General features: G+C 33.7%; 1 long non-coding RNA gene across 2 annotated transcripts in view; it reads right to left on the bottom strand.

Annotated features, from left to right (window-relative positions):
* Nucleotides 1–4,695: 4,695 nt before the first annotated feature.
* LOC137401615 (uncharacterized) overlaps nucleotides 4,696–19,154 on the bottom strand; it is a 29,788-nt gene continuing 15,329 nt past the window's right edge. The window contains exons 4-7 of one of the 2 annotated variants that reach the window (XR_010979363.1): nucleotides 18,952–19,084; nucleotides 14,268–14,381; nucleotides 8,613–8,750; nucleotides 4,696–5,138 (exon numbers count right to left, since the gene is read on the bottom strand). This is a non-coding gene — a long non-coding RNA (uncharacterized lncRNA). The remainder of the gene's footprint in view (nucleotides 5,139–8,612; nucleotides 8,751–14,267; nucleotides 14,382–18,951; nucleotides 19,085–19,154) is intronic. The other variant, XR_010979364.1, reaches the window with a different exon arrangement.

The following is a 19,154-nucleotide window of genomic DNA, read 5'->3' as shown; positions in this document are numbered from 1 at the left end:
TCTAATCATGATGATCTCTCACCCCGAAACAGACTGTCTATGTACTAGTATAAATAAAGGCATTATAAAGGCATTATACTTGCCCTTATTTTCTGTCAACAAGCCCTACCCAGCAAGCGTCATGTCCTATCTTTTATCTTAAAAAGCAAACACTTTAATGTTTTTGCTAAAATTATGAGAGAAGAGCAATTATCATTCAAACGTCTCATGTGTGCCACAATTGTGTAGCCCGGTCGTGTACTCCAAAACAAAAAAATTCAAAGGCATGTTCATATCTGTCATAGAACATATACGAGAAAGCTCTAGCTCATGTAATGCATGTAAATTACGTCAAAATTCTTCTAAATATCATACTGATAGCAACGAGACATGTACATTTGCAAGTGTTGACAGTACTCCAATAATTTTTTATTTTTATAGGTAAGATTTTAGTACGCATTTCGGGATAAGATTTAGCTTAAATACTAAGCATAAATATTTGCCGAGCTTAAACGTATCATATATGAATCTAGATCAGTCAGTGCTAGCAAGCACCTTTTACATTTTCTAAGTTTCAAATAAGGATTGTAGCTTATTTTGAATTTCGAGACAATTGTAGGAGTATTTTAAGCTAAAATATGCTCTACAGCCAGTGCGCCTTTGTGTAACAAAGCTCTATAGATAAATTGCTCATCAAACCAGAAAAACCATGAACATAAAAACTTTGAGCACTTGTTAATTGTAGCTGGTAATGCAAAAAGCATATTTGCCATTATTTCAGTATCTGGTATGTAACATCTTACTTTGGATCTTGAACGCAGTTATTTTTATATCCAGGGAAATTTAGAAAGATTAAATATTTGTTTCAAACAAAATCACATAATCTTTGAGAATATATCGTTGTGGAATCAGCAATCTTTTTCATGACCTATTTTGTGAAACTAACCAAATTTGTTGACTATTTTGGAGTTGCATTTTTTACTTACCAAAGATATCATAAATCCCAATATAAAAACCATAAAAACACAGTCCACAACAGAGATTTAAACAATTATATGTACAAATCAAATTAGTATTAATACCAACAATAATGATTATATTTTTTTACTCTTGGAACTGGTTTAATTTATTTTAATAAATAAATAAATTAATTAGGTTTAATTTATTTTGTTTGAGGCTAATTAATATAAACTGAAAATTTTTTGTAGTTTTTGTGTTTATCACCAAAACCACAATAAGCAACAGTCGATTAAGAACCAATCAGGTTGAAGTATTCCAGCTAACTAAAGAAATATTTGGTTTGAACAGTCTATCAAAAGTTTACTTTGTGTTAGTTAAGTATTCACCATCAACGTGCAGTATCAATAATGGACCACCTCCATTTTTTGTATATTTTAAGCATTTGCAGATTTATCTGTTTATTGTCGAGAAGGAACATAGACTACTCATTTTCACAAATCCATTTTGCCGCAGAAGATCTCATTCTAGCTATTTCTGATTGCAAAACAAAAGTGACGCAAATGCAATTTCATATTCTTAAACACTTTTATCCCTGATCCTACACTTGAGTAAACTCAACCTAAGTGCGTCGCTTTGTCTTTTTGTTTTAAACTTTTGTAGAAACACTAAACTTTGCTTGTTTTGTGCTCAACACGTTTCAAGTTTAATTCCAAAGTTTTAGAGAAATTCAAATACTGGTTCTTTAGATATCACTAAAATACTGAGGACACTTCTAACTAACCAAGAAAGGAAAATGGCTGCCAATAGAGCATTAGTTTCTTATGACATACTGAGTAAGATTCTTAGTAAAGAAAGATCAAAAATATAACAAACTAAAAAAACTTCTCTTCAGCAAAATTAGATTTACACTAAAATTATTTGTTTTTCTTTTCATAGAAAATACACATTCTATCAGGCTCAGTCTACATCCAACAATTACGTTTCTTCAGTTGCCTCTAAAATGTTTCATCATTGAAAGGTCTAAATGCAAAGCTATAGATTATATTTGATTACCAATTTTTTTCATTGCATTCAACATGTTTGAAGCTTCAAAATGATATTCGGTGGAAAAGGAATTTTTCTATCTTGGGGTCTTTTACAGTCGATTGAAAGTTATTACTGTATCAGGATACTTACTTGCTTTTATATACTGTACAACATTAGGCTTTAGTGTTTAATGCTGTCTAAATCGGCTAAGGGCTCTCGTGTTGATTTGACTATAAAAAATACATAAAACTGTATATGTACGTGCAGTCAGTGGTCTTACTTGACTGTACATATATATAGAATGTTTCTGATATATCGACCCAACCTTTTTTCTTGGCTAAATTTCATACATCGGTCTTGTTTGATAATCAACTGCTGCAACATGCTCCATCATTATATATACATAATCATTTTGTTATCTTAATTAAATGTTTTTAGATTTACCCCTTCATAGCCAAGCATGATAAACAATAAAAACCATGTTACAAAAGCATTGGAGTAATCTGCCATTGTTACTCCCAAAAACCTAAGGTAGGATTTCTTTACAAAATGAGGGAACAAATAGAACAAATTCAGGGTCGTCTGTTACTGAGTAATTGTTTACATGAGCAAACGACTACGTTGATAATTTTTACGATTTGAACTAAAAACTAAAAAATTAAAACTAACATAAAACTACCTAATAACTGAAGTAAAGTATTATATATATAATTTAATAATAATGTAAAATAATAATATAATAGAGTAAAGTATTATATATATAATTTAGATAATATATCATATATTTATATATATTATTATATAATTATATAAATACATGTTATTATAATTTATTAATTATTCGCTATTACACACGCTTATATATCTATAAGGAAAAGCGGCTAAATCCGCTGAGAGGCCGCTAGTTCCTTTTAGCGATGGCGGTCTGTATATATATATATATATATCTACATATATATATCTATATATATATAAATATATATAGCTTTAATATATGAGGCTTCAATAGTCGAAACAGTACTGTCTGTAGCATGAGTACACGCTCCCTCACTTCGGTTTGGTTGAGCACTCTGTGAAAGGTGCGCCACTATTAGCCTTTGTGCAAAGCTCATCACTCTTGTGATTGGAGCACTCTGGTGTCAGCACTTTGACTTTCTTAAAGTCTGTGAGGCAACTTAGTTGTTTCATGGCAGAAAGTCAACTCTCATTGGTAATGGGATTTGTCAACTCTCGCCGATAGGATTTGTGTTCCTTGCCTAAGCTCTGAGCTGCACTGATGAGGCTTCAATAGCCGAAACCGTACTGTCTGTAGCATGAGTATATATCTATATATATATATATATATATATATATATCTATATATATATATATATATATATATATATATATATATATATATATATATATATATATATATATAGTCAAATTAGATTGAATAGGAGGCCACTTTGGAAAATATATCCACGATATAGGGCTTTCGGATAATAGGAGGCTTCTGATAGGAGGCTTCGCTAGAAACATGCTTAAACAACTCTACTCGTCATGCTGATCGCATATGTATCTATTTTGCATTTTGCATAAATTTTGCCGGAGAGTTCAACATTTTGGAAAATTTTGCAGGTTAGGAGGCTCTGTAGTTTGAAATGGAGGACCTCCCATTAGCGTAAAATTTGAAAATTTTTATACAAAATTCTGAGTTGTCTTCTCTTTTGCAAGAGAAGTTATCTTCTCATTAAATTCAGGGCCTCCTAGTATGTTTTTATATCTTGAATTAGATAGTCCTAGTTCCAAGCTCTACTTCTTTTCTTTTTATATAAATTTAGCTAACTATGATATTTAGTTTGGTTCTTTTTACTTGTAATGAACCTTTATTGCATCATTTAATTTTCTATCAATTGGTTAAAAAGGCAAACTAATCCCTGCAACCCCATTTCAGGGATTTTGCCGACAGAACCTAAGAAAACCGATTTGCAGGCACATCTGTGTGTGCTTTGATCTAAAGTTTATCATACATATTATTCATAAAATTGAAAACTTATGCTTTCCCTTAATAGCTTGTTAGTGGGCATGCATGGCAAAAACAAGCAATTTGTCCATTTAAAAAAAGTTGTAATAAGTTGCAATAAAAGCTAGGATGGTATTGACATCAAGTAATTGGTATTGAAACCATCCTAGTTGTCAAATAGAAAACTTTTAAAACGTATATTAATTAAAACAGTGCATATATTCATGCTGCCAAATATGCCTGGTAGAGTCAGAGACACCCAATTTTTAAAACATAAATGTCAAACATGGGAGATTTGCATACCTGTGGCCACATTTATTACTTATACAATTTGATTTAGTCAATTCATTGCTACTGAGGCAAAACTGGGAAATATAGCATATGTGGGGCCCTTTGGATTATAAAAGGTTTCAGATAAGAGCTTTCAATGAAACCATGCAGTAACATTGAACACACTGTGCAGATTGCATGCATGTATATCTAACTCGCATTTATCAACATTGGTCAGCATATTTCTTTAAAAAAAAGCCCAAACTTACTCAAAAGGAAAAAAATTGACTCTTTAAGCAACCCCGTCAAGGAGTTGAGTTTACAGAAAAGGAAAGCTCAATATAAGTACGTCAAACAAATTGCTCAAGTGAGTGCAACGGTGACAAATAAAATATTCTTAAAACACAATGAGTTTGTATAAATCTAAAAGTCTTTAGTGCAAATGGAGCAACCTATCAAAAGCAGGCCAAACAGCTGTTACATTACCAAAAGATTAAAAATCAAAGCATTCACAAGAATACCATAAAACATTTATCAACAAAAGTGGACTATTTTATTTCTGTCAAATAAAGCTGTAGAGCTTCAAAACACTGAGCTCTATAATTGTCTTGCAAATTGTGTGACCATCTCTTGGCACCTCGAGTATAATGTGTGAAGTTGTGGTAGCTGTAACTAATGGCTCTGCACAACGTTTAAAATATGATTTTAGCTAGAGATCTTAGAAGCGATTCGCAAGAGAACTTTGCTGATTGTAGACACGCCCAGCTACAGAAAGAACTTTAAGGTTGGATGTCATTCCAGTCACTGGATGCCTTTTTGGAAATTGAACATCAACTTGTTGTTTGAAGGTTAGGCAATCTAGACCACTTTGCCTCCACTGGTAAATATGCTGCTCTACCTGCAAAGAAACCAGTTATTAACCTGTTAGTATAGTTAAAAATTAGGAGAATGTTGAACATTACTCATTTTACAGACTTTCCCAAGATATCAAACCAGCTTTAAAACAATACTGACTAAAAAGTGTGCTCCATCATGTTGTTTTAGAACGCTTAGGAGATTGGCCAGAAACTTGAAGAGTAGGCTTTTGCAGCTAGCTATATTGGTGGCTGTACTAAATTTAGGTCACACAGAAGATGCTTTCCTACTGAAACTCTGCATAATTATGTTTGCCCTAAAGAGATTGCAGTTCTCACTATGTTGATGTTTTGCCTAAAAAAAATTAACCTAGTAAGCCTTAAAAAATTCTTGTTTCGATGTTGTTAACACAAGTTAACTCAATAAAAGTAAAAAACAACAAACATTATCATTAATGCTTTCTTTTAAGCTAAAGCTTTTTTGTCAAACTATTAGGTAATAATGGTATCTTTTAAATATAAAATGTAATGAATAGTTGGGTTAAGAAAAGCTTTATTTTACAAACTAATAATTACAGCGTTACCATTCCTCTTATTTCTAAGCAAAATGCACCAAAATCTACAAAATTTTACACATTCAGCCTGTACTGTGATGAGAACCATGGCTGTCCATATAAAGCCACCGTTGGATAATGGAAAAATATTGCATCCCGCTGGATTTGAACTTGCAACATTTACCTTGCTAGACTGACACTACAAAAACTATGCTAATTAACCTTGTAATAATTTGCAATATTTGAATGCATAATTATTGCAACTGATAATCTTTTACAACACTCTACACTGCCAGGGTATTTGTTGGTACAAGCCAAGTTGATTCAAAATCTTGAGCTGAGTAAAATTCCTAACTGTCTACACGGTCAATTTTTTCCATGCACAGATTGACTATGAATTGTATAAAAGTCCCTTTTCATTCAGTTGGCCTTTAACACTGTAAGGTTGGTGTGTATGAATATGCCTTTCACTGCAATGCGTACGTGTACAAATTAAGCATAGGGTTACTGCCAGGTTACTCTGCAAAGCAGAGTTGTCCTCTCGTGCACTCCAAACAAATCCTAAATATTTAGGATTATACATTAATCATTAATTATATAGACATTATTGAAATTCTTTAAATAGTTTAGAAGTTTCTATTAAAACAGATTTTCAGCTTTTGTTTACACCATTTAGTCTCTGCTTATATTATATGATAAAGCTACTCTTTGCCATTAGCATGTATGTGCAAATGTGCTCGTTTATAACAGTTCATCTTCATAGACTATTTGAGATGACCAAAATAAATTCTATCTCAGCAAAAAATTTAACTCTGATGCTCATATCAACTGATTTGACAATTAAAAAACATTCAGTTTTGAAGGTAGTAAACATGAATTTGGAGATCAAACAGAAGGTGAGGTGAATAAAAGCCACAAGAGACAGACTGCTACTTGTTGCGGCTAGCTAACAAAGTAAAATCAGTGTCTGTATGACTTATCATTTATCCATCGTCGGGAAGAGCTTGGGAGCAAGATAGATTTTGATGAGACTAGATATCATGACATTCAGCTTGGTATACAGACGGTCCCCAACCTACGAACGAGTTACGTTCCGAACAATTGTTTGTACAGTGAATTTGTTCGTAAGTTGCTTCAGTGCTATATTTTGTATTATAACTGATGCTTAAGGCCTACATGTATATAAGTATATTGAAGGTTTATATTAGTATGTTTAAGGCTTGTATAAGTAACCTGTAAATTGGTTTGTACTGAAAAAACTTTTTAATAAAATGGAGAGAATACTGTGGTGGACGCCTGGCCATGACACAGCATTTCTTATTGATCGTATGTGTTGTCCTTTTTTATTATATCGTTGTTTTAATCGTTATGCTAGAACTTATCTTTGTTGTCCTTTTTTATGTGTTGTCCTTTTATTATACCGTTGTTTCACTCGTTATGCTATTGTTATATCTGATATCATGTTATAACACTATCATTTATCGTCACTTTTATTGTTGTCATACCAACTCGCTAGCGGTCCTATTTATTCACCTTGTTAGCCGGTGTTCTCACCGTTTGCCGTTAGGACGGAACAGTTGATATTACTGAATATAACGGAGCGCTCTCATTTATTTGAGCAGAGCAGATAGATGTACGCTCCTCGAATAGTGAAATTTCCTTCGCTAATAAAAAAGCTGAATGGGACTACACACACTCTCTTCTTTTTAGTTATTAGTCTAGATCGTGCCAAGTAAAGGTCGGCAAACTCCTTTACAATACATACAGGAAAAATAAAAAAGTTCTTTGCGCACTGGAGATACGCTCACGCACTTATGCACTGCAACGAACTGGGCAGAGGAAGGTGGATGCTGGGTGATGCTTCTATGTAGCGCCTCTTTCTGCCGCTAATAAGTCGGTAATACCGTCGGTATTATCGATGAATATACGCGCAGACCTGTTCGTATGTACCGTTGTTTGTAACTCGAATGTTCGTAAGTAGGAAACCGTCTGTATTAACACTCCAAAGCTTTCACTGATAGATCCCCTTCAAATATTTCTGATTTCTTGCGAGGCGAATCATTTTACATATTTTTGACAAAAATGACAATCTCTAATGACAAACTAGTTTAACAATGTATTGGTATCTATAATAGCGAACCCTATGCATCTTATCATTGCTCAAGTTTGGCAAGAATGTAAGCGATATTTTTAAGGACAACTATGAAAATTTTGTTAATAATTTTGGGAACTTTCACCAACTTGACACTTTACCCTATATGGCATTACTTATGTTGGTCAAACAAAAGCTTTACATAAATTCTTTACATTGAGAGGAATTTGCGTTATAATAGGTATACATGTACATTATAGCAAAATTTGCTGTACAGCTATTCAAACCAGATAAAAATCTGACCTATGCCCATACTACAAAAAATTCATAATTTGTGTTAAAATACTTGGATTTAAGTTAGAATATGACCTAAAAGTCAATGAAAGGAACTTAAGATTACTTTTCACATAGGAAACAAATACATTATGCTTATGAAACAATGCAAGTGTTTTGGCCTTAAAGTTTGGCTTATTTATGTATATACTTAAAAACATTACTTTTTATTTTGTGGGTTTTCACTGTCCACAAAAGACCCTGGTCCCCGTTAATCCCGAAAATTGAATGGTGACTGCAGAAAACAGCTATGACAGGCCGAACAGGATTTGGAACAAAAGGTACATTTCTCACAAACAGAGATTGTAAATGGTACTAAAATGCAAGTTAAGCAATACGAGTGTCATTCAGAGTTTAAAAAAAGCTATAGCTTGTTGCATACTATTAGATACATTGTCCAAAAACATATTATTGAAATTTTTGGACTAGCACAAAAGTTTTCATCTCAATATTTGTAAAATACATCTAAAAAATATTGTTTTTCACCAAGGTTCATTCTATGTCACTCAATATTTTGGTGTTTTGACACCCTAATTTACCTTCACTAAGTTCCTTTGTCCGCTCTCCTCTGACCAGAAACCTCCCCAAATATGTAAGCTTTTGTAACCTTGAATCGCCAATTCTTTAGATAACTTGTCTAGCACCAGAGTGGGTGCAGAACATGTTATAGCAACACCCTGCAATTAGTAATAACAAAATAGAAATATCACATTTTTTGAATGAATGATTTTCCGATTTAAATTAAACTCTTTTCATAGTTAATCAATTGAAAGCTCATTGCTTGCTGCAAAAAAAGGAAAAAACTGAGCAAGCAGAAGTGCATCTGATATTTTAGCTTATGACTCTCAATCCCAGCTTTGATATTTGTCACCATTGTGATTTGTAGGCGATAGAAGAACGCGAGTTAAGCAATGTAAAAACTTATTCATATCCTATTAAAAAAAGGACTTCAAATATTGAAGTGGTATTTCAAAAGCAATTACTCATTCGTAAAATTGATAGTCAGTAGTCTGACTCTGATCTGGACTTGGCTTTTAGATATTATTGCAAAGTAAAGTTTAGAGCTGGTCACCATAGGTTTTAACTGTGAGTTTCAGTTCCTATCCCAGACACTATGCTTAAATATAGTCTGTACAAGTGCTATCGTCAGTGGACAGGCAACCAGAATGCAAGAACATGACAACTATAAACATGCAAGGGTGAATAGGAGCTGTATACACAATTAAAATAAAGCAGTTGTTTCACAAGGCATAGTCCAATTTGTAAAACGGAATAACTAGTAAATAACATTCAACTAAATTGTTGTTGATGACAGCTCTGCACAAGCTTCAGCTAAACATTCACAGATAATAATTACATAAGAAAATACACAAACTAAAAAGCAATAATACTTAGTCAATACTAAGAATGATTATGAAGTTTAAGAATATTAATCAAAATTACGTACAGTGGCACTCGCATACCGTTGTTGCTTGAAAGGTATGTTTCCAAAAGAAAATCTTGTCATTTTTCTAAAAGATTACTAATGCTTAAAGGTTGACTTGCAACAAAATTCACGCTACAGTTATTTGGTATCAAAAGATTCACCATGTCTTACTCTGTTGTGTTGCATGTGCAATATATGTAGAAATGTGATAACATGCTCTTAAAAGCTCAAAAGCAAAAAGTTAATCGCCGCCATCACGAAATTGCCGAAGATCAGAATCCCGTTCCAAAAACGGGTCAAATGGAACGTAGCTCAACAAGATGGCTTCTGTTTACACTTTCATGCAACCTCATTCATTCAAATATTTTCACAATTACACTTCACGCATTCAATGAAACGATGTCTATTGTCCTCAAGCATCTGTTTCCTCATCACTGTATTGATGTCACTTTGAGCACTGATATCTCAAAACCTACCGTAAAAAATGGTTTAATTTTTAACCTTAGCTCGAAGGAATGCATATCATCATCTGATAAGCATGACAAGCCTGTTGGTCACCTGTGATAGTCAAAAAATGCTGCGGAAATTATGCGCGCTGTTTGGCAGGAAGCATGGGTCACATGATCAGATTGCGACTAGACGATTAGATCAACCCAAAACAAAATTGCAAACTAGCGAGCGTCTATATTTAGTAAGAGCTATTTGGCGAAACCCAAAGTTTATGTCATAAACTAGTGCTACAAGAAGTTTTATATTGAGCCTTTTACGGAACTTACAATTCATGTGAGAAGATCACGTGTCAAAACAATAACCAAATCATTTTACTATGTCAAAAAAATGAATTGATTCCAATCTACGGCGGTTTCAGGATCGCGGAGATTAACTGTTTCTTTTTTAGCTTTTAAAAGCTTGTAATCACAGTTCTCCATATTTTGCACCCACAACACAGCAGAGTAAGCCATGGTGAATCTTTTGATACCAAATAACCGTAATGAAATTTTGTTGCAAGTCAACCTTCAACAAGCAAAATGATAACAAGCTCCAGTACCATGCATTGACGACTTGGGCAGCTAAGTCGTACATGCAAATCAGATGAGTATTTTACGGTATTTTGGAAAGGCCAATAATTAACCAATATTTGAGTTTTCATCAAATTAAAGTACATTTAATGGGCCATTTTAGCAGCGCAAAGAAAGCACATTTCTGATGACCATTTGCACCAATTTAGGGCAGGTAGTAGGAGTGAAACAAACTGGTTCGACTTATTTTAGTCAAAAATGTATACAAGTATTAGCCAAATGAAAGTTTGTTACGGAAAGTTCTATCATAAGAACATAATTTGAAATAAATTCTATAATAAACCTCTTGCAGTTGCTTCATTTTGTCCTGCAAACACATTAAAATCTGTAATAGAAAACAAGACACCTATACAAAATCAAAACTGGTAGTTAATTTCTGTTAGTGATGACATATTTTTTATTGTAGTTCTACAATAGCACTATAAGTTCCAAACAGTGCATTAACTATTAATATGTGTCATGATCACTGAATTCATGGTAAGTCGAGATTACAAGATTTAGCAAACAAAATTTTGATTCTAGCCTAATTACAGCAGATTATATGGTCAAAAAACTGAAGCACGTTTACCATTAGTGCAAAAACATAGTTCCAAGAAAACTGGTATTAAAGTTTGAGAAACGAAAACCAATGTAAAGTTTTGTTTACATTTCAAAACGACATAGCAACCAATATCAAGATATTGTGATATTAATCTAGATTTCTGTACTTGGATTCAAAAAACTATGCTGAATTTAAAAATCTAAACAGATTTTAGCTGGTTGTCAAAGAAATAGCTGTATATTTATAAGAAAGTGTATTACTTATTTTTGCAGATATTAAAAACAGCTTGATTGTATCGCGATATTGGGCACACCCAAATCATCAACCAAATCTTTAGAAAATTAACAACAGTAACATATTGCACACCATCGGTCACTATATACTTCGACCTTGCAAACTCGAATAATTATTCTCATAACTAAATCTGATTATAATTTCATAAAAATTGAATAATTATTCTTATTATTAAATATTGTAGTAATCTTGTAAGAATCGTTAGGAAAATATCACCACAACTCCCTTTACTTTCACTGCTTTTGACATCAGTTAGAATACCAAAGTACTCATTACAAGCGTCCAAAATGTCAAAGTTACCTTTAAAATCGGCAAAAAAGAAACAATTATTTTTAGCGGACACCATTTTTCAGTACTTCTTGTTTAACATAGCAACGGTTTTAAGTTTTTTTTCGATGGTAAAATACTTTTATTGGCTAAACTGACTTCAGATTCAGAAAGATCACTCTTTGATTGGTCCAGACCTACAGGTTACAAAATTTGTTACCAATATTATAAGTTATGTTGGTGCAACTTCAAAGTCGAATAACTCAACTTCGTGATTTGCGACTTAACCATGGTTTCTGTGACCGCAACCCATATGATCTACCTGCAGATAACTTCAACTCCTTTACTACCAAATGGATCTCTCTACCGCGACATAAGTGTTTCGTGAAACTTAATTTCTAAAAGAGTGTATAAATGGTTATAACTTTACACCCCAATTGTTTATTAACAATATTTTTATAGCAAGTTTGTCAGCATAAGTTTTTATGTTAGTTCATGCCCCCAAAAATATTACAAACGAGTTGTCGAGTGAGAGGGACCACTTTTCGTCCATTTTGAAATTACTGTGAGGTAAGCACAAAACTCTAGTCGGATGATTTATGAATATTATTAGTTTACATGTTAATTAATCTGATGAACATAATTACTCTCATTAGTACTATTGCTCAATAAAGTTGCTCAGTCTATAGATCTGAAGTTAGTAACCATTTATGGCTGTATTGCTTCTGAAATTACTGGTCATCAGTAAGAAGATTTCATAAAACAAGTTTTTGCAAAGCAAAACTATGCTCAGGTTGTAAACGCATTCTTATTTGCTCAACATATGCAAATAATAGCTTTTTTTCAATCAGGTATAGATGTAATAAGATAATTTACTAATTAATCAGTGATCGGAAACAATTTGTACAAAAGCTTGCTAAAGCCGCATCATGCAGCACTTGGCCATACAGAAACACATTGCCAAACGAGCTGTACTATTGGTAGTTTAAGAGTTCACACTGAAACAGCTTCAACATAAAATTAAGACATAAGAAATCAGTGCAAAAACTGCTTCGTATTACATTTACTTCATGCCTTGTTGTAATTGAGCATCATACTGCGTGCACAATTAGGAAAAATGGCTGCAAGATCAAAATTTACCAAGTCTTTAATTTGTTAATGAAGCCGTGATAAAAAACAATTTAGACAATTTATGCACAACTTAAATGCAACTGCATTTCATCAGCATTTTTATAAGCAGGCTTAGTGTAAAAAAAACAGAGTAAGAGCCATACTACAAGTTCATGAAGTTTTGAACAAATTGTTACTTTACCCTTCAATATGTTGTTAAATGCTAAGACAAGGTTAAAAAATTATTGACGCTGTTGGAAGAGAGAACGTTTCAAATGCCTCTAGATTTCATAAAAAACAGCTAAAAATGATGGCCAGGGTTCTTGAAGACACTTTTATTTGTATGAAAGATTGGTAGATAGAACATTATTACACAAACAGACAATTCCATAATTAAAGCGCAAACATTGTGGCCATAAAGGGTAAATAAAAATTGTTTCAAAGTAAAAGCCAAAAGGCTATTGTGCCTGGTAGTGGTAGCATCATTACCATATCATTTTTCTATTGAATAACGTAATACACTTTATATTAGAATAGAACAGACTTTGGTACATTAATTTGTCCTACATGTGATGGCTCTTATTAAAGACCTAATTTTCACCAATGAAGTGTGCCCTCAGATTAAGATGACCTTATTTATGAACCACACCGCCTATCAGAGTTTTTTAACATACACATTAATCAGCAGAAGGTTTTACGCCTAATGTTACCGACAAAAAATCTAAAAAGTGTGTTGCAGTATGAGCTTGGCAGGTTCTGATCCTCTTTTGCTGATACAATAAGTAGCAATCAGTAGTCCATTTTCCAAAGGTTTACTTATTGCCCATTTCTAAAACCTTGGTAGCTGTAAAGGTCTAACACAGCTGTTTATTGCAATAATAAACTGTAAAAACAAAAATAATGATTCTCAAAAAACTTTGGTCGCTGTTGGCTGTTAACATGTTTTCTATTAGTTAGATGCAGGATGGCGATTGGTTTTTTCCTATTAGGTACACATATGACCGGCTAACTAATTGCCTACTCACTAATAAGAAATGTTTTGTACAAAGATTTTTCAGCGCATTGCTCTTGGTTATAAGCGTACATTGTGCTGAGCTGCACTGCGCAGCCTGTTGTACGCACTCAGTTAATGGACTAGACCAAAATCTGATTGTGTTTTAGACTTTTTCCATTCGGAAAACCCAGGCTACACTCATTAAGAAATACATTCAATCTTTAAAAAATGGTTAATATTTTAATACTTTGATATTGTATTTGTACAATTTAAATATCAATTGTACATGCCACTCCATACATGGTTATTTTGCTTCATAACTATTGTTTTACTGTTTTTGCGGATTGTCAGTGCTATAGTATTTTAGTGTAGCCAACTACCCAATGTAATGACTGCAGTCTCCAGAGCTCACTTTAGTCATCAAAGCCCAATTTAATTATCAGAAGATTAGGACTACAAAAAGTAGAGGACTCATCAACTTACCCTTCAGTTTTTCAAAACACTTGTAGGCCAATATGATTAGTTCTGTGAGAACATGATTAAAGAACAATAGTTCTGCGTGGTGAGCTCATCTTCGTTCTCCAGATTAAACAACTTCTACAAAAGAACAAAGATTTTAACATTGTATAAAAAAATAAGTTGATGAGGACTTTATGCACAGAGTCTCTGACCACCTTCAATTTGGTATTGGAAAAAATGTTGAAAGTGAGCTACCGTTAAACCTATATTTGAATGCACCTTGATTTGATTGGCACCGCTATTTGGGACCACATCAGGAGATTGCTTTGAAAATCGAGCGCCATCTTTTTAATGAACGCCAACTCTATTTGAGGAGGTAAGTTACCTTATCAGTATATGTATAGGTTTAGCTATATTCGCCTTTGGTAAAAATATAGCAAGGAGCTTTTAAGGTCCAAACACACTAGGCGATTTTATTGCAAGCGTCATGAGGGCGAAGATATCGCTGGTGCGTGCATAAACACACTTGAGCGATTTACTAGCAAATGATATAATGGGCACGCTCACAAACTGCCAATAAAAATCCGTATCATTAGTTTTTTCGGAGTTGTTGATAAATTTAGGCCAGTCAAAATGTCGTCGTCTAGGCTACAACATAAACAACCTCCACATTTGTTATTAAACCTATCTCCCTTTCAAAGAGTGTACACTGCCTACACTACAAAAAGACAAAAGAAAAAACGATTCTTGTATTTTTAGCTGTATTGTTTTTACAATTTTTATACATATTTTATTTTGTAGTGGTTTTTCATATTTAATTTATTAAATATTTACCATTCTCAAGATGGTCAACCGGCGCAACGATTGACTCCGGATGTTGGTTTTCAACTCGGATTTTTTTTAATTTTGTTATGATGGACAGAACTGGGAGTGCTATTATTAAATTCATGAACAATTGAGTGTTCGTTCTGAAGATATTTCGTAACAAAATAGAAAATTGGAGCTGATGTACGTTGTTGAACATCGGTAAGAAATAATTACTCGCCGTAAAATTACATTCTGGTAAGAACTAACCAATCGAAATGCATCTCGTTAGCAATAAAGTTGTGTAGAGAAATTCTAGCTTTATCGCTCTGCATGAACACGCTGAGTGAATTTTAACGCAGATTAGCTCTAACGCAGATTAGCTCTAACGCAGATTAGCTCGAACGCAGATTAGCTCTAACGCAGATTAGCTCTAACGCAGATTAGCTCTAACGCAGATTAGCTCTAACGCAGATTAGCTCTAACGCAATATCGCTCTAATTATCGCCTAATTTGTTTTCACCTTAAGAGAATGCTTCAGCGATAACACTTGTTCTATTGAGTCAAATATGCTACAAAGCAAAAAATTACTCTGAATTTGTTGTCGGGGTTTTATAAAAACACCATTATCAGCTTTTTAAATGTCTTAACCGCCAGTACATCAGCAGTCATAATTAAACATTGTCCCAAAAACAAGCGGCCTCAAACTGCCTAAAATATCGTACTAATCAACCATTCCATGTTAAGTGGAAAGAAAATGGGATAAACAACAGCATTGAAATTAAAGCACTCTCACACTCATTTCATGAACAGTTCTGTCAAAATCTTTACTGATAACTCAGCTTGCACTTTTATTCCATAAGTGCCAGAGTCACATCTAGGAGCAATAGGTCGGCTTTGCGCTAGAGGACAAGCAAGGCTAAAAGTGATAAAAATTAGATAATACACAATAAACTTTCAAGTTCAATTAGTGATGAGGGAGCAAAAGTATCCTACATGGGAGCTATTGCACACTTTAAACATGATATTTGTACCTCACAAACTCACATGGTCTTTTAGAGTAAAGTAGATGCTCCTATAACAAATACCTCCTATAGCATAAATTCTAGAAAAAGTCAGGCAATTTTGTGAAGTTTTTGCTTCGTACCGCGTAACAAACTCCATATAACTTAAAGTGTATCATCGGGCGAGTTCTAAAGTTTGATTTGAGTTTTAGTCTGTCTCGCCACACCTGCGAGAAAAGAAAGCGACATACAGCGGTGTCAGAAAGTATTTGTCCACCTCAAACCTCACTGCCCATTTTAGGTAAATTTGTTGTAGTAGTCATGTAGAGGGATAGAACCCTGACAAACCATGCATCATTTAAAAGTAAAGTAACATTAGATCTTGTTGACACCATCAGTAATAAAATTACGGTTAATCAGGGAACAATAATCATTTTAGGCCAATCAATGTGAATCAGTGCTTATTAACTCATTTTCAAACGCAATATGACATTATTAATTTTCAAGTGGAATATTATCACAACAATAGAGATCCTGTTGGACAGCATGTGCAGCAAAGGTTTACAGTTTTGCTTGTTAAAAGAGGAACAGCTAGAGATCCCAGAATTCATACCAGCGTCAACATCAACCATGGATAAGAAATGTGTCAACGACCTCATCATTCGCCTGCATACGATGGGCAATCTGAGCAATAAAAAAATAGCGAAGAAGCTTAGAGTATTTCAATCTAAAGAAAATTAAGTGGTAAAGAAATGAATGCAGCATCAAACCACCAAAGATCTACCACGATCAAGGCGTTTGAAAAAACCAGCTGTCCAACATGATTGCTGGTTTCAGATTATGAACACTCAAGCGCTCGTGAGGCTTGTTCGCAGCATGCCTAAGGCTGCAGAATGGTTACAGTCTGCAAAGGCTACCAGATAAAATATTAAAATGCAAAACAACCCCAATGGCTTTTTTCTGGGCCCATAACAGTACAAGACTGTTATTTTCAATTTAGAAAATAATTAAAGAAGAGATAATAACGAAATTTGCGATGACATATTTTCTGGTATGCAGTGTGAATTAGTAGGCAGCGGTTGATACAATAGAAGATATTTGGCAATTTTAAAATCTAGTTATTTTTATTTTTCAGCTCATTAGGATTGTTTTGATACAGGGTTTTATGTATGCAGTGCAAAATATTTCCAAATTATGATGAATTTATTGCAGTGCTACACTTACTTAAACAGGCAGACAAAGATTTTTTTCCAACACTGTACATAAAGCATTATACATATAATATATACAATTTCCATGACATTCTGACTCTTGTGATAATTTGCCTGAAGTGACAACGGAACAGAGAATAGGTACATATAGCAGTGCAATTGTTGATAAATATTTTAAGGCTATTGGTCGGTGCATCTGAATGTCACGAGTTGGAGTTGCAATCTTGAGCTCTTAAGAACGAATAGATGACGAAAAGGTACTATCGCTTTTTTATAGTGAAACTATTTTTTCTTAGTCAATTGTTGTAAGTCGCTGTCGCGTCAAACTATGCGCTCTTCATCAAATTATTGTCAAATTACCACAATCATGGTCTATTAAACCAATGAGGTTGATCATGACAAGTTGTCGATGAAAACCAATAATACAGTTAAGGCACCGCCAATACATTCAAAAGAATTTAAGTCGGATTCTCACATGAGCGAGTTTGGAAAGGTCCTGAAATGGTTTAGACAATTTACATGTATGTTAACATTCTTTTAATGAAAAATCCTTATCATGTAAACGTTCCTAGAACTGATCATCTCATTTTAGCAGCGCCTACTGTACAGTCATGTCTGATATGAGAGCAAAATGCATTCTGGGACAAAAGCTCGCAAGTTAATTTTCTTAAAGTCCTATCTCAAAAATGTTTTTTATATAAATTAACTAAAGATAAATTATTGTGTTGCCATCCTCCAAAAAACTACCAATAAGAGATATTACAATGAAAAAATACATGATTTTATCTATTCATGCTCTATACCCATGCCCCCAAGGCTACAAATACCTATGTAAAGGTTATGGTCTGCATTAAAATGTAGCAGTATTATGCACAACATAATTTTGAGTAGTGGCAGTATGCAGCAGTCCATACAGTAGCATACCGTATGGAGTTCTTACCTTTCAGAGAATTATAGCACTAATGATTGTGAGAGAGAGACCTGATGCAACACGCTTGGTACGCTACACTTTTGTGGCATCGCATAAACAAACTTAAAGTATAAATTTAATATAACTGAATTCAGCTTAATAAAACATCCTTGAAAAAAACGTTCTGATCTTATATTAGAGCTAATTCTATTTTTTCTTCATTTTAATTTTTAAATCATCTCTTCCTGGCTGGAAACTTCTCGATTTGCTTATACTCTCATTTCCAGCCAACCTTTTTAAAACAAATCTGAAGCAGACCTGACGGGAAAACCAAGTGATGTAGTTTCCGTAACTGGCCTTTCGCATCTTTGGGCATTTAGTGATACATCAAAAACCACCTTGCAAGCTCGCATCTCTAATTTTCTAGAATTTCAAGGCGAAAGTGGGTAGTGAGATAGTGAATGGTACAGAATTTGTGTAAACATAAATTGCTTGAATTCTTAAATCTATTCATTGGTTATTGTTATATATACATGTATATATATATATATCAATATATTTATTTTGAAGGTTTGGGGTAGACTGACACAATCTTCTGAAGAATCAATTGATTTCCTATAGCCGGTTTGTGTATTGACTCGTGTTCGCTTCAAATTCTGTATCATTTACGATTTTGCTACCCATGAAAGTTTATTATAAGTTATGACTAATGTGTTGAGAGTATATGGGAGGTCATTAAGTACAAAGCCCATCAAGTCAAGTAGTCAATGATGACTTACCAGCTGTTCAAAATTAGGTTGGGTACGTGTCTAATGACAGGGAAGAAGCGTTCAACTGACATTTATGATCTACTCATCGCCAAAATCTTCCGGAAGACAATGCAAGGAAGAGGACCTTGATGACCGCCCAGGTCTATATAGATGAAAGAACCGTGAGTCACCACCGGTTTGTATGTCAATGAATTTGATATAGAAATACATAA

Source organism: Watersipora subatra, chromosome 8 (assembly GCF_963576615.1).
Source record: "Watersipora subatra chromosome 8, tzWatSuba1.1, whole genome shotgun sequence".
Classification (NCBI taxonomy): Eukaryota; Metazoa; Bryozoa; class Gymnolaemata; order Cheilostomatida; family Watersiporidae; genus Watersipora; species Watersipora subatra.
The sequence above is the reverse complement of the archived record's forward strand: the minus strand, read 5'-3'. Positions and strand labels throughout refer to the sequence as shown.